General features: G+C 41.1%; 1 pseudogene across 1 annotated transcript; it reads left to right on the forward strand.

Annotated features, from left to right (window-relative positions):
* The first annotated feature begins 1,768 nt into the window (after positions 1 to 1,768).
* Positions 1,769 to 2,433, forward strand: LOC308279013 (COMM domain-containing protein 5-like; annotated as a pseudogene). The gene has a single exon. The product of its transcript is annotated as a COMM domain-containing protein 5-like (transcript).
* The last annotated feature ends 10,492 nt before the right edge of the window (positions 2,434 to 12,925 follow it).

Raw genomic sequence — 12,925 nt, forward strand, 5'->3', positions numbered from 1 at the left:
TTCTATCACTGAACTACACTGCCAGTACTATTTTAATTTTTCTTTTGAAACAGGGTCTGATAGTTGCAAAGGGCATTGCTAAGTTGCTGAATCTGACAGCTAAGTTGCAATCTTCCTGTCTCAGCCTCCCAAGTATTGGCATTACAGGGGTGTACCACTATGCCTGGCTTGAAACATTACTCTTATATGGTTCTATTTCCTTTCTCCCTTTTGTGTGATTATATATATATATAATATATATATAATATATATAATCAATCATAGCTAAATGTTACAAATGTAATTGTACAGACCTTTTTATTTGGAAACAACTCACTAAGTTGCTAAAGGACTCACTAAGTTGCTAAGGCTGGTCTTGAACTTTCAATCCTACTGTCTCAGCTTCCTAAGTACTGAGATTACGTGTATGAGCCACCATGTCCAGCTATCCATTGTTATTATTTTTATTTTTGGTACTGAGGATTGAACTCAGGGCCATTCATTCTACCTCTGAGCTACACTCCCAGCTGTCCTTATTTTTATTTTTTTTATTTTTTTGTGGGTCTGAGGAATGGAACCCAGGGGCATTCGACCTCTGAGCTACACGCCCAGCCCAATTTTTTATTCTTTATTTTGAAACCGGGTCTCACTGAGTTGCAGAGGGCCTCACTAAGCAGCAGAGGCTGTCCCCGAACCGCGATCCTACAGTCTCAGCTTCCTGAATGCTGGGATTACAAGTGTGCGCCACCACGCCTGGTTATGATTTTTTATTTTGAAACAGAATCTCACTAAGCTGCTGAAGGTCTCTCTAAGTTGCTAATGTTGGCTTCAAAACTGCAATCCTTCTGACTCAGCCTCCCAAATACTGGGATTGTAGGCGTGCACCATCACGCCCAGCAGTACTTACTGCTTTTCATGAGATTCAGCCACTTTTCCTTGAGTGAGTGCTCTCAGGATGGCTACAAGCCTTTGTTTAATTTCTAGGTCTGAAATAATTGATTCTGATGATTTTTTTAAAAATTTATTGGTGCATTGTAGTCATATATCTTAATGGAGCACAAGATGGTGGAAGCACACATGCACACGTCACCCAATTAGCCCTTCCCCGATTCCCACCGCATTCCCTCCCCCTCCCTCCTTCTCAGGTTTGGCTTAGTGATTGGCTTTGGTATGTTTGTGAATGTGCATCATGTACATTAGGGAATTTTTCTTTTCCTCTCTCCCATCCCTTTCAGTTAAATCACCTTGTTTGCTCATCTATAGTTTCTTCCTCTTCATCTAGAGTTCCTTCTAGGACTCATTTTCTCCCTAGCTTCCACATATTGGGGAAACTATGAAGGATCCTGAGAAAAATAGGAAGGAACCTACCATATGATCCAGCAATACCACTTCTGGGTATCTACCCAAAAGAATGGAAACCAAGTGGTTCGTTCCTGCTCTTCTGCTGAAGACAGAAGACAGGAACCCTCCACTTTTCTAATATTTCCTGCAAGTCGGGAAGTGTCTAGGGGTTCGTCCAGAGCCCTACACCAGGTGTGGGGATGCGGAATGCCAGGCCAAACAGGCTCGTCCTCACCAGGCTGGGTGGACCGCAACCCCCGCCCCAGAAACTGAGCAGCGAGGTGTCCCTATGGTCAGGCCCACCCGGCACATCGAGGTTCCGCGCACCCTCCTCCCTCCAACCCAGTGCGGGTGTGGGCCGCGTGTGACGCTGGGGACACGGCACTATTCCTCAGGCATCTGCAACTGGGACCTTTCCGCTGAGTTAATCAAGGAGGAGGAGACAGCTATGTATGCCTTGGGGTCTGCAGTTCTGTACCTGCATCCTGCTGACAATCCCAACAGCCAGATCAGTGTCCTGGGGCCCCAGATCCCTCCAGAGGTGGCAGCAATGGCTCGGTTTGTGGGAGACCTGGACAGGAGTACCTTCTGAAAGTTGCTGAAGCTTGTGGTCAGCAGCCTGCAGGGGGAAGACTGCCGAGAGGCTGTGCAGTGCCTCTGTGCCAATGCCAACCTGCTACAGGAGCAGCTGGGCGTCCTGCTTTTGGGCACTCACACACTGCTCCATCAGGCCCTCCGGCTTCCTCCCACCAACCTGAAGCCAGATGCCATCAAGGACCAGCTCCAGGAACTTGGCATCCCCCAAGATCTGGTCGGGGACTTGGCCAGTGCAGTATTTGGAGGCCAATGGCCCCTTCTCAATTCAGTGGCCCAGCAGCAGGGTACCTGGCTTCTGCACATTGCCGACTTTCATGGGCGGGTAGATGTGGCAATCTCTACCAGCACCCCTGTTCCCTACAGCCAAGTGTTCTGATGCAGTTGGAGCTTTCAGATGGTTCCGCACATTGCTTTGAGGTTCCCACAGCCAGATTCCAGGAGCTGCGGTACAATGTGGCTCTGGTCCTGAAGGAGATGGCTGACCTAAAGAAGTGTGAGTGCAAACTGCATAACTGAACCCTTACTAGAGCACAGCCCACGTTTCCATGAAGCAGGGTCCTGAGCTAGTGTCTCAATGTAAGGATGTAACAGTTTAAGGGAAAAATGTATTTTTGTCTTTTTAGAAGTAAAGCAAACATTAAAAATATGTTTTCTAAGTGGAAAAAAATGGAAACCAAACTACCAAACTAATGTACACATATCTATGTTCATAGCCACACAATTCACAATTGCCAAACTGTGGAACCAGTTAAGAAGTCCATCAACAGATGAATGGGTTACAAAACTATGGGATATGTACACAATGGAATTATACTCAGCCATAAAGAAGAACAAAATTACCTAATTTAAAGGGAAATGAATGGAACTGGACATTACACTAAGTGAGATTAGTCAGTCACAAAAAGTAAGAAATTGGATTCTGATTAATTTTTTCCTTTTTTGCAATACTGGGGATTGAACCCACAGGCATTCTACCTCCGAGCTACACCCCCAGCTCTAATTTTTTTTTGGGGGGGTCTGGGGATGGAACCCAGGGGTATTTGACCTCTGAGACACACCCCCTGCCCTATTTTTATTCTTTATTTTGAAACAGGGTCTCACTAAATTGCGGAGGGCCTCACGAAGTAGCTGAGGCTGGCCGCGAACAGCAATCTTCCGGTCTCAACCTCCCGAATGCTGAGATTACAAGCGTGCGCCACCACGCCCGGCTCCCCCAGCCCTATTTTTTATTCTTTATTTTGAAACAGGGTCTCACTGAGTTGCAAAGGGCCTAAGTAGCTGAGGCTGTCCGCGAACTATGATTCTCCTGTCTCAGCCTCCCAAATGCTGGGATTAAAAGCATACTCTGATGATTTTTAAACCAGTCTTCTTATTGCATTTAAATGGAGAGTAGCATTTTTAGAATTCTGTTCACTTAAGAGAACATCTTGGTTGATTCTAAGTTTTGGCAATTATGAATGAAAGTGTTATAAACATCCTTGTGTTTTTTTGTATGTGTGGTTATAAGTTTTCACTCATTTGGAGAAATACCAGGAAGTGCAGTTGCTGAATCATATGGTAGGTTTATGTTGAGTTCTGTAAAATGCTGCCAACCTTCCCCATCACTCTTCCCAGTCAGTGCTTCCTCAAGGGGTAGCATTTTCTGAGCTTTCTCATTTTAGATTTCTTTTCACTGTTTTTTGAAGTTCTTCTAAATGAAAGCATACACTATGTTTCTTATTTATTTATTTATTTATTTATTTATTTATTTATGGTGCTGGGGATTGAAACCAGGGGCATTCGATCTCTGAGCAACACCCCCAGCCCTACTTTAATGTTTTATTTGGCAAGAGGGTCTCACTACGTTGCTGAAAGAGTCTTGCTACATTTCTGAGCTGGCATCAAATGTGTGATTCTCCTGTCTCAGCATCCCAAGTACTGGGATCACAGGTGTGTACTAGTACAGTGCGTTCTTTTCTGTATGTGGCTTCTTTTCTTAACGTAGCATATACAGAATCCACCTATGTTATAGTATGCCAAGTTGTATTCCAGTGTATGACAGTTCATCCTATTTCATTCTGAAAGACATTGGAGAGGTTCCCGTTTTTGTCTATTATGAATAAGCTTGCTATGAACATTATTATATAGGTCCTTGCATGGTAATATACATTAATTTCTCTTGGGTATATGTTTAGGACTGGACTTTCTGGATTATCTAGTAATTATATATTTAGTGTTAGTGAAAACTGCCAAACATTTTTCAAAATGACTGAGTCAATTTACACCCCCACCAGTAACGTATGAGATTTTCAATGAACTGCGTCCTCACCAATTTGTGTTGGTCTTTTAAAACTTGGTCATTTTAATAGGTGTGTAATAGTTTCTTATCATACTTGTAATATGAATTTCCCTGGTGACTACTGATATTGATCACATCTTCACATATTTATTGATATTTTCATATCATTTTTTATGAAATGTCACATCATGAAGTCCCATTTTTAATTGGGTAATTTGTCTTATTTATTGATTTGTAAAAGTCTACTAAATATATTCTGAAATAATTCCTGGAATATTTGCAGTATATATATTATTTCCTAGCATGGCTCATCTGTAACCTTTTTTCTTGTCTTCCTTCCTTCCTTCCTTCCTTCCTTCCTTCCTTCCTTCCTTCCTTTTTTCTTTTTTCTTTCCTTGGGATTGAACCCAATATATTCTATCTCTGAGCTACACCACAGCCATTTTACATTGTTTTATTTTGAAACAGGGTCTTGCTATGATGCTGAGAGTCTCACTAAGTTACTGAGGTTGGTTTTGAACCTGTGACTCTCTTGTTTCACTATCCCAAGTACTGGGATTAAAGGCTTGTGTCATTACGCCCAGCTCTGTTCAGTGTGTGTGTGTGTGTGTGTGTGTGTGTGTGTGTGTGTGGTGTGGTGTTGGGGACTGAACCTAGGGGCATTCTATCTTTGAGCTTCACCCCCAGCCCTATTTTATTTTGAAACAGATCTCACTAAATTGTGAAGGGTTTCACTAAATAGCTGAGGCTGGTCTTGAACCTAAAATCCTCCTGTGTCAGCTTCCCAAGTACTGAAATTACAGCCTGTGCCACCAGACCCCACAAATATATAGTTTGATGGAGTAATTTTAATGAAGTCCAATTTTATTTTATTTTAAAACAGATCTCACTAAATTGTGAAGGGTTTCACTAAATAGCTGAGGCTGGTCTTGAACCTAAAATCCTCCTGTGTCAGCTTCCCAAGTACTGAAATTACAGCCTGTGCCACCAGACCCCACAAATATATAGTTTGATGGAGTAATTTTAATGAAGTCCAATTTTATTTTAATTTTAAACAGATCTCACTAAATTGTGAAGGGTTTCACTAAATAGCTGAGGCTGGTCTTGAACCTAAAATCCTCCTATGTCAGCTTCCCAGCTTTAATAGTTTGTACATTTTTTGCAGTGCTAGCGATCAAACCCAGGGCCTCATGCATGTTAGGCAAGTACTCTACCACTGAGCTACACTCCTATCACAAGATTTGTTGTTTTTATTGTGTTCCATTATTAAACCCATCCTTTTCATATCCAAGCTACACTTTCCTCATTCAAGTCAGATAATGGCAACTGACAAAGAATGCCCTTCTGGAGCAGCAGAGGCCAAAGAGCAGCTGTCCAGGAGTGATGAGGGAGATGGGGCAGGCTTGGGAGCTGTGGTTCCAGAATGGGCATGTCTAGGACTGGTATTAAGCACAGTGGGCATATATTGTCATACCAACTGTTAAAATATCGCAATACTTTGATACCACAGTCCCTAGGCTTCCTTTCCACCATTACCTTGGCTACCATAGCCCCTTTTTCAGGACTTTCTTGATGTTTCCCACCAGCAACCAAAAGATTAACATCTGATGGAACAAAAGGGCTTCTGAGATTCTTCTCCAGCTGATGGTCAGCTTACTTTATGACAGGTCTGTGCCCTGTTGCTAGTTATTCTTTAATTAATTTTTAAACAAAATTCACATTTTTATTTAGATAGAAATAAACTATATGAAATTGTATTCACCAAACTAACAGCAGTATCTGCTGTATTATTTCCAGATAAACAATAAAACACTTACTTGGTAGATTTTTCTGGGTTCTGCTTGTAGATCAAGGCAAGGAAATGGATATAATCATGGAAAAAGAAGAAAACAGATGAGTCAGTTGCCCATATCAGTGGTATCAGATTCCGTATTGACTGTGCTAAAACACTTATGGAGGCTAGGTCAAGTGATGCAGGCCTATAATCTCAGTACATGGGAGGCTGAGACAGGAGGATAGCAGGTTAGAGGACAGCCTGAGCAATTTAGTGAGACCCTGTTTCAAAATGTTTAAAAAAGGCTTGGGCTGTACCTAGTAAGTAGAATGTCTGAGTTCAACAAAGGAAAGTAAACAGTAACAAGCAGCTGGGGAACAACAATGGCAGGTTCTTCCATTCCAACTTCAAATGTAAATAATTCCCTTAAATTCCTTTGATAATGACTGAAATCTTGATGAGCGCAACCACTTTTCTTTCTGGGATTCCCTTTAACTGCCCATTACAGCTGTTTTAACAACACATTCGAAACTTCTACTATTTAAAGGTCAAAGGAGGGCTTCATTGTGACATTTTGTAAGATGCATTCATTTCTCTTATACTTCCCCCAAATTAATTTATTTAAAATTTATAGCCGGGCGAGGTGGTGCACACTTGTAATCCCCGCACTTGGGAGGCTGAGACAGGAGGATCGCGCAGGTTCGAAGCCAGCCGCGCTGGCTTAGGAGACCCTGTTTCCAAATAAAATGGAAAATAGCTCTGGGAGTATAGCTTGGAGGTAGAAGGCCTCTGGGTTCGACCCCCAGTACCACCAAAAAAAAAAAAAAGAAGAAAAAATATTTTATAATTCAAGCTGGGAGTGGTGGCACATGCTTGTAATCCCAGCATTTGGGAGGCTGAGACAGGAGGATTGTGGTTCACGGACAGCCTCAGCTACTACTTAGTGAAGCCCTTTGAGACCCTGTTTTAAAATAAAGAATAAAAAATAAGGCTGGGGTTGTAGCTCGGAGGTAGAATGCCCCTGTGTTCCATCCCCAGTACCACAAAACCAAAAAAAAAAAAAAAAAATTATAATCTGAGCCGGGTGTGGTGTTGCTCATTTGTAATTCCAGTACTTGGGAGGCTGAGACAGGAGGATTCTTGGTTCATGGCCAGTCTCCGCTACTTAGTGAAGCCCATTGCAACTCATACCCTGTTTCAAAATAAAAAATAGGGCTGGGGGTGTAGCTTGGAAGTAGAATGTCCCTGGGTTCCATCCCCAGTACCACACAAAATATAAATAAATAAATAATAAAAATTATAATTTGATACCTGGCAACTGGATCCACAGCAATGATAAGTGTTATATCTAAAATGACTTAACTAAAGTAATTTCAGAGTGCCACTCGCAGAGGTCACACAGAAGTGAAGTGTATCAGTATCAATGCGATCTTTTGGAAGAACAAAGAGGTCTTCAAAACATGAGAATTCAGACACTTAAACAGATGGCCATATGGCTAATGTATTCAGTGGGAAGGCAAAGATAATCAGTGATTAAATGGCCTGCATACACCTTACAAGTTTTTTTATTGGTGCATTATAATTATACATTATAGTGAGGTTCAAAGTGGTACAAGCATTCATACACACAGCACTCGATGCATTTCCAGCCCGCTTCCTATACGAGTCAGTGAGATTGGTATGGACTTAGCATTGTTTGAACCATTTCTCTCATTAGTTCATCAGTCTTCTCCACATTTCTACCTCAATCTCTTTCAACTTTTGTACTGATATCTCCTCTCATTTATCTAAAATTCCTTTTGTTTCATTTTGCTCCTTTTGATTCCTATTTTCTCTGTAGCTTCTGCATATGAGAGAAGACATATGACTTTCTAAGACCGGCTGATCTCACTTATATTATTTCATTTTCCTGCAAATGACTTAGTTTTGTTCTTTATGGCTGAGAAAAATTTCATTGTGTTTATATCACACACACACACACACACACACACACACACACACACACACACATATATATGTCTGGGGATGGAACCCAGGAGCATTTGACCTCCGAGCCACACTCCCTGCCCAATTTGTATTCTTTACTTTGAAACTGGGTCTCACTGAGTTGCGGAGGGCCTCACTAAGTAGCTGAGGCTGTCCATGAACCACAATCCTCCCCTGTCTCAGCCTCCCAAATGCTGGGATTACAAGCGTGCGCCACCACGCCCGGCTATATATCATATTTTCTTTATCCACTCATCTGTTGATAGACATCTAGGTTGTCCCATAATTTGGTTATTTTGAATTGTACTGCTATAAATATGAATATGCCTGTATTACGATAGTGTTTTGGCTTTCCTTTTTCTGGGAAGATACTGAGGAGTGGTATGGCTGGGTCTTATGGCGGTTCCATTTACAGTCTTCTGAGGAACCTCTCTACTGCTCTCCATAGTGCTTGTACTAACTTACAGTCCCACCAACAGTGAATGGGAGTTCCTGTTTTCCCACATTCTCTCCAGCATTTATTATTATTATTATTGTTTGCATTCTTTATTATTATTGTTGGCAATCTTGATGATTGCGATTCTAACTGGAATTACATGGAATCTCAGGGTAGTTTTGATTTGCAGTTTCCTGATTTCTATGGATGTATTTATTTTTTGTACCTATTCAGTTTGTCCATTTTTGATTAGCTTTTTTAGTGTTAAGTTTGTGAAGTTCTTCACATATTCTAGATATTTGTCCTCTGTCAGAGAAATAGCTAGTGAAGATTTTCTCCCGTTCTATAGATTCTCACTCTTCAGATTCTTTTGATTGTTTCCAGTTCACTCAAATCTTTTATTCATTTTCTGTGTCTACTACATAGATCATTCAAATGATTGGTAAGATCAAATGTCATTGGTATTGCATTATCTTTAACAATATAACTGTATTTATATATATCTAACTATAAAGACTCCTCCAATGATTCCACAAATATCTGCTTCAATTCCTATTGAAAAATATAAAAAACCCGATCCCACCCTCCTACCCTCTGTCCCTTCCTTCCTTCTTCCTTTTGTTCTTTCTTACTGCGAATTGAACCCAGGGGCGCTCTACCAATGAGCTACATCCCACCCCTTATTTATTTTATTTTATTTTTTATTTTGAGACAGTCCTGCTAAATTACTGAGGCTGGACTCCAACTTGTGACATTCTTTAGTTTTCTTATGCCTCTGTAAAATATACGATTCTACAGTCATCCAGATTTTTTTGTGTGTGTGTGGTACTGGGGATGAACCCAGGGGCATTCTACCTCTGAGCTATACCCCCTGCCCTATTTTTATTCTTTATTTTGAAACAGGGCCTCACTGATTTGCAAAGGGCCTCACTAAGTAGCTGAGACTGTCTGTGAACCATGATCCTCCTGTCTCAGCCTCCCAAATGTTGGGATTACAAGCGTGCGCCATTGCGCCGGGCTCAGATCACTGAAATTTTGAAGTGTGTGGCACGTGATTGGTAGTTTTATGTAGTTTATCAGATGTTTTATCTTCTAAATCTGTTCTGCAATTCTCCACCCACTTTTGGGTTCTTCAGGAACTTGAGAAAGGCCAGATCGGACTGCTTGCTCTTTCCTCAGTCATTTGAGAGCAGGTTCTCCCTCATAGGCCCGGCAGGTTGCACATGTCAGTACGCCTATCTTCTTGGGAAGGTAAGGCAGAAAGACCACAAGTTCACAGGCACCCATGGCAACATAGTAAGACTCTGTCTGAAAAAAAAACAAAGCCAAACTAAAAAAGGATTCAGGAACTGGGCATTGTTGCTGCTGACTGGCTCAGCTCTCACCACTTTAGCTCAGTCTACCCTGACTCACTGGGGCCAGAGAAGAAGCCTAGCAGGGTCAAAGCACCTACTAGGGCTAATTATTGATTACGTACTGAAGACATATCAAGGGGGACACTGAGGCAGAGACCCATTATTGGTCGATAGAGGGAAGGTAGTTGTGACTTGGAAACTTCCCAATGTCTCAGAAGCTACCCCCAGAACATTCCAAAGCTAAGTCCCAATTCTGCTGAGACCACGGATTCACCTTCAACATAGGTTAGGATTTGTTCAAGAATGGGACATGGAGAGATGAGAAATCAGCCACCTGCAACCAAGAATAGGTATCTCACTTCTCAGAACTTCACCCTAATGGCACTCTGACCTTGCACTTTCTGTCTCCAGAACTGGGAAAAAATGAAATTATATTGTTGATTTTAAAAAAAAGAACAAGAGCAGGACATATAAGCATGCAAGGTTATCCTCAGAGGTATGCTTGCTACACCAATATTTATAACAATGTTATTTATAATTGCCAGAATATGGAAACCAACAGATGGGTGGATAAACAAAGTGTAGAGTATCAATACATCCATAAAGATGGATGAGGTTCTGATGCATGGTATGATATTGGTAAACCTTCAAAATAGAGTAAGTGGCATAGGCCAGGCACAAAAGAAAATACATTGTATGAGTTCACTTATATGAGATATCTCGAATAGGTAAATGAATAGATGCCAGAAATACAATGCAGGTTGTGAGATGCTGAGGGAGAAGAATAAAGAGTTGTTCAGTGGTTACAGAATTTCTGTTGGAGATGATATAAAAGCTCTGGAAATAGGGGTGATGGTTAAATAACATTATGAATACTTATTGCCACTAAACTGTACACTTGAAAGTGGTTGAAATAGGTAGGGCGTGGTGGTGCATCCTATAATATGAGTACTTGTAAGGCTAGGGCAGGCAGATCACAGGTTCGAGGCCAGCCTCAGCAATATATCAAGACCCTTACCAACTTAGCAAGACTTTGTTCCAAAGTCAAAACTAGAAAAAGTTTGGAGATGTAGCTGACATATCTGAAAAAAAGCTCGTGGGTTACATTTCCAGTACACACAAGTGGTTAAAACAGTACATTTTATGCCATGTATAATTTACCACAATAAACACGTACTTTGAAAATGAAGGAATAGAACAATAGTTTGGGAAGGTGGATGGGCATCAATGACTCTAACTAGGAGAAACAAAGGAGAAAATAGAAGCTGACACCAGGTACACATGAAAACATACCCACAGGCCCAGAATCCTCAGTCTTCTCTCATGCACTTAGTACCCTAATCTCTAATTCAGTTTCCTGTTTACAGATGATGTTTGGGCCCTTCTGAGTTAATTGCCTCGGAATCAAAGCTCTCTTTTTGCTGTGTGTGTGTGGGGTGTGTGAAAACTACCTGGCCTCAACGTTCCCTGTTGTTTGGCATCAGACCTGGTAGCGACCAGGTGATCCCACTCTGCTTCCATGTCTCTGTATTCTTGGCCTTTTTCTTGAACCTCAGCATCATAGGAGTGAAAATTGGAACTGACAATGAGGTGACTTCAAATGCCCTGGCCAGCTCTCCACTCGGTAGCACAGAGAAAGATGATTACCAGCCATTTCTAAACAAATGACTGTTCAAAATTCATTGGCACTGAGCCATCAAAGATGAAGAGGCCATTTGACAGCCTGGGGAGCACGGAGGTACATAAAGAATAGAATTAGTATTATTATGGGAATGAAGCAAGCCCCTGACAGGCTGTAGAACTTGGAAGCTTATGCATTTTCTAACTTATCAGCCAGAGTGGCTGGTAAGTAATTTTTCTGGGTTGAATGTGTCTATCTTTAAAGTGTTCAGAGAGAAAAATAGTCACTTAAAAGGACCAGAAGCAGGTGTAGTGGCACAGGCCTGTAATCTCAGTACTTGGGAGGCCAAGACAGAGGAATCACAGTTTCAAGGCCAGTCTCAGCCACTTAGTGAGATACTGCACAACTTGGTGAGATACTGTTTCAAAGTAAAATATAAAAAGGGCTGGCTGTGTAGCTCTGAGATAGAATGTCCCTGAGATTAATCTGAAGTACCAAGATAAAACAAAACAAAACAAAAAAGGACCAGGCAGGACTAAAAACTTCTCAAGACCAGTGCCTCCAACTTTTGGGAAAAATATGTCCAAAATACAATTCTCTACACATAAATCTTGCCCATAAAATGTGAGGTTAGAAGAAAAACATACAGATATGAAAGATCTTAAATAATTTACCTCTAACTCATTGTTTCTCAGTAATATACATGAGCATGTGCTCCACTAAAACAAATAAACAAACAAAATAAGCAAAGACAGGGCATGGAGAAAAAAAATCCAACCAAGTATAGTGATGAAAATCATCTCAGGACTAGAAGGCAAGCATTTCAGGTCAGCGCAGATTACAAGGCTCCAGGAGCGCTTTTTTCATGAAGATAAAAATTAAGCAAACATCTAATATTGAGAGGAGATATAAAAATCTGGCGGAGGTTTTGGGCTGAAAGAGTGATCATGTAAGCAAACAAATCCCCAAAGAGCTCCAGAGAAAATCAAAAGTTGTTCAGAAATAAAAGAAAAGCAGTCATAGTTCACTCCATAACTCTTCTCTGAATGAAATAGGCCAAATAATGTACATTGCTTTGTTATCAGATTGTCCTCCGAAAAATTGGTACCATTTATGTAATGGTGTAAGAAAGACAGTGTTTCCTGTCGAACTCGGCCCATTAGCAAACGTTTCCATTTTATCAATCTGACAGGGAAAATGGTATTTTATTGTTCCACAATTATGACTGAGAATAAGCATCTTTTCAATGTGCTTAATGTACATATGTCCATTTGTATTTCTTCCCATTGGTACTTCTACAGGTTTTATTCAGACTTCACTATTTTATTTGTACATGTGTGTGTGTTTAGTTTTTGTGTGTGTCTGTGAGGGTTTGGGGGACACTGAAGATTGAACACAGGGGTATATACCTCCAGGCTATACTACCAGCCCTATTTTATTTTATATTTAGAAATAGGATCTCACTAAGTTACTGAAGCTGGCCTTGATTCTGTGATCCTTCTTCTGTCTCAGCTTTCCAAGTACTGGGATTATAGGTGTGAACCAAAGTGGTTTACTT

The sequence above is a fragment of the Muscardinus avellanarius genome, assembly GCF_963383645.1.
Source record: "Muscardinus avellanarius genome assembly, chromosome: X".
NCBI lineage: Eukaryota > Metazoa > Chordata > Mammalia > Rodentia > Gliridae > Muscardinus > Muscardinus avellanarius.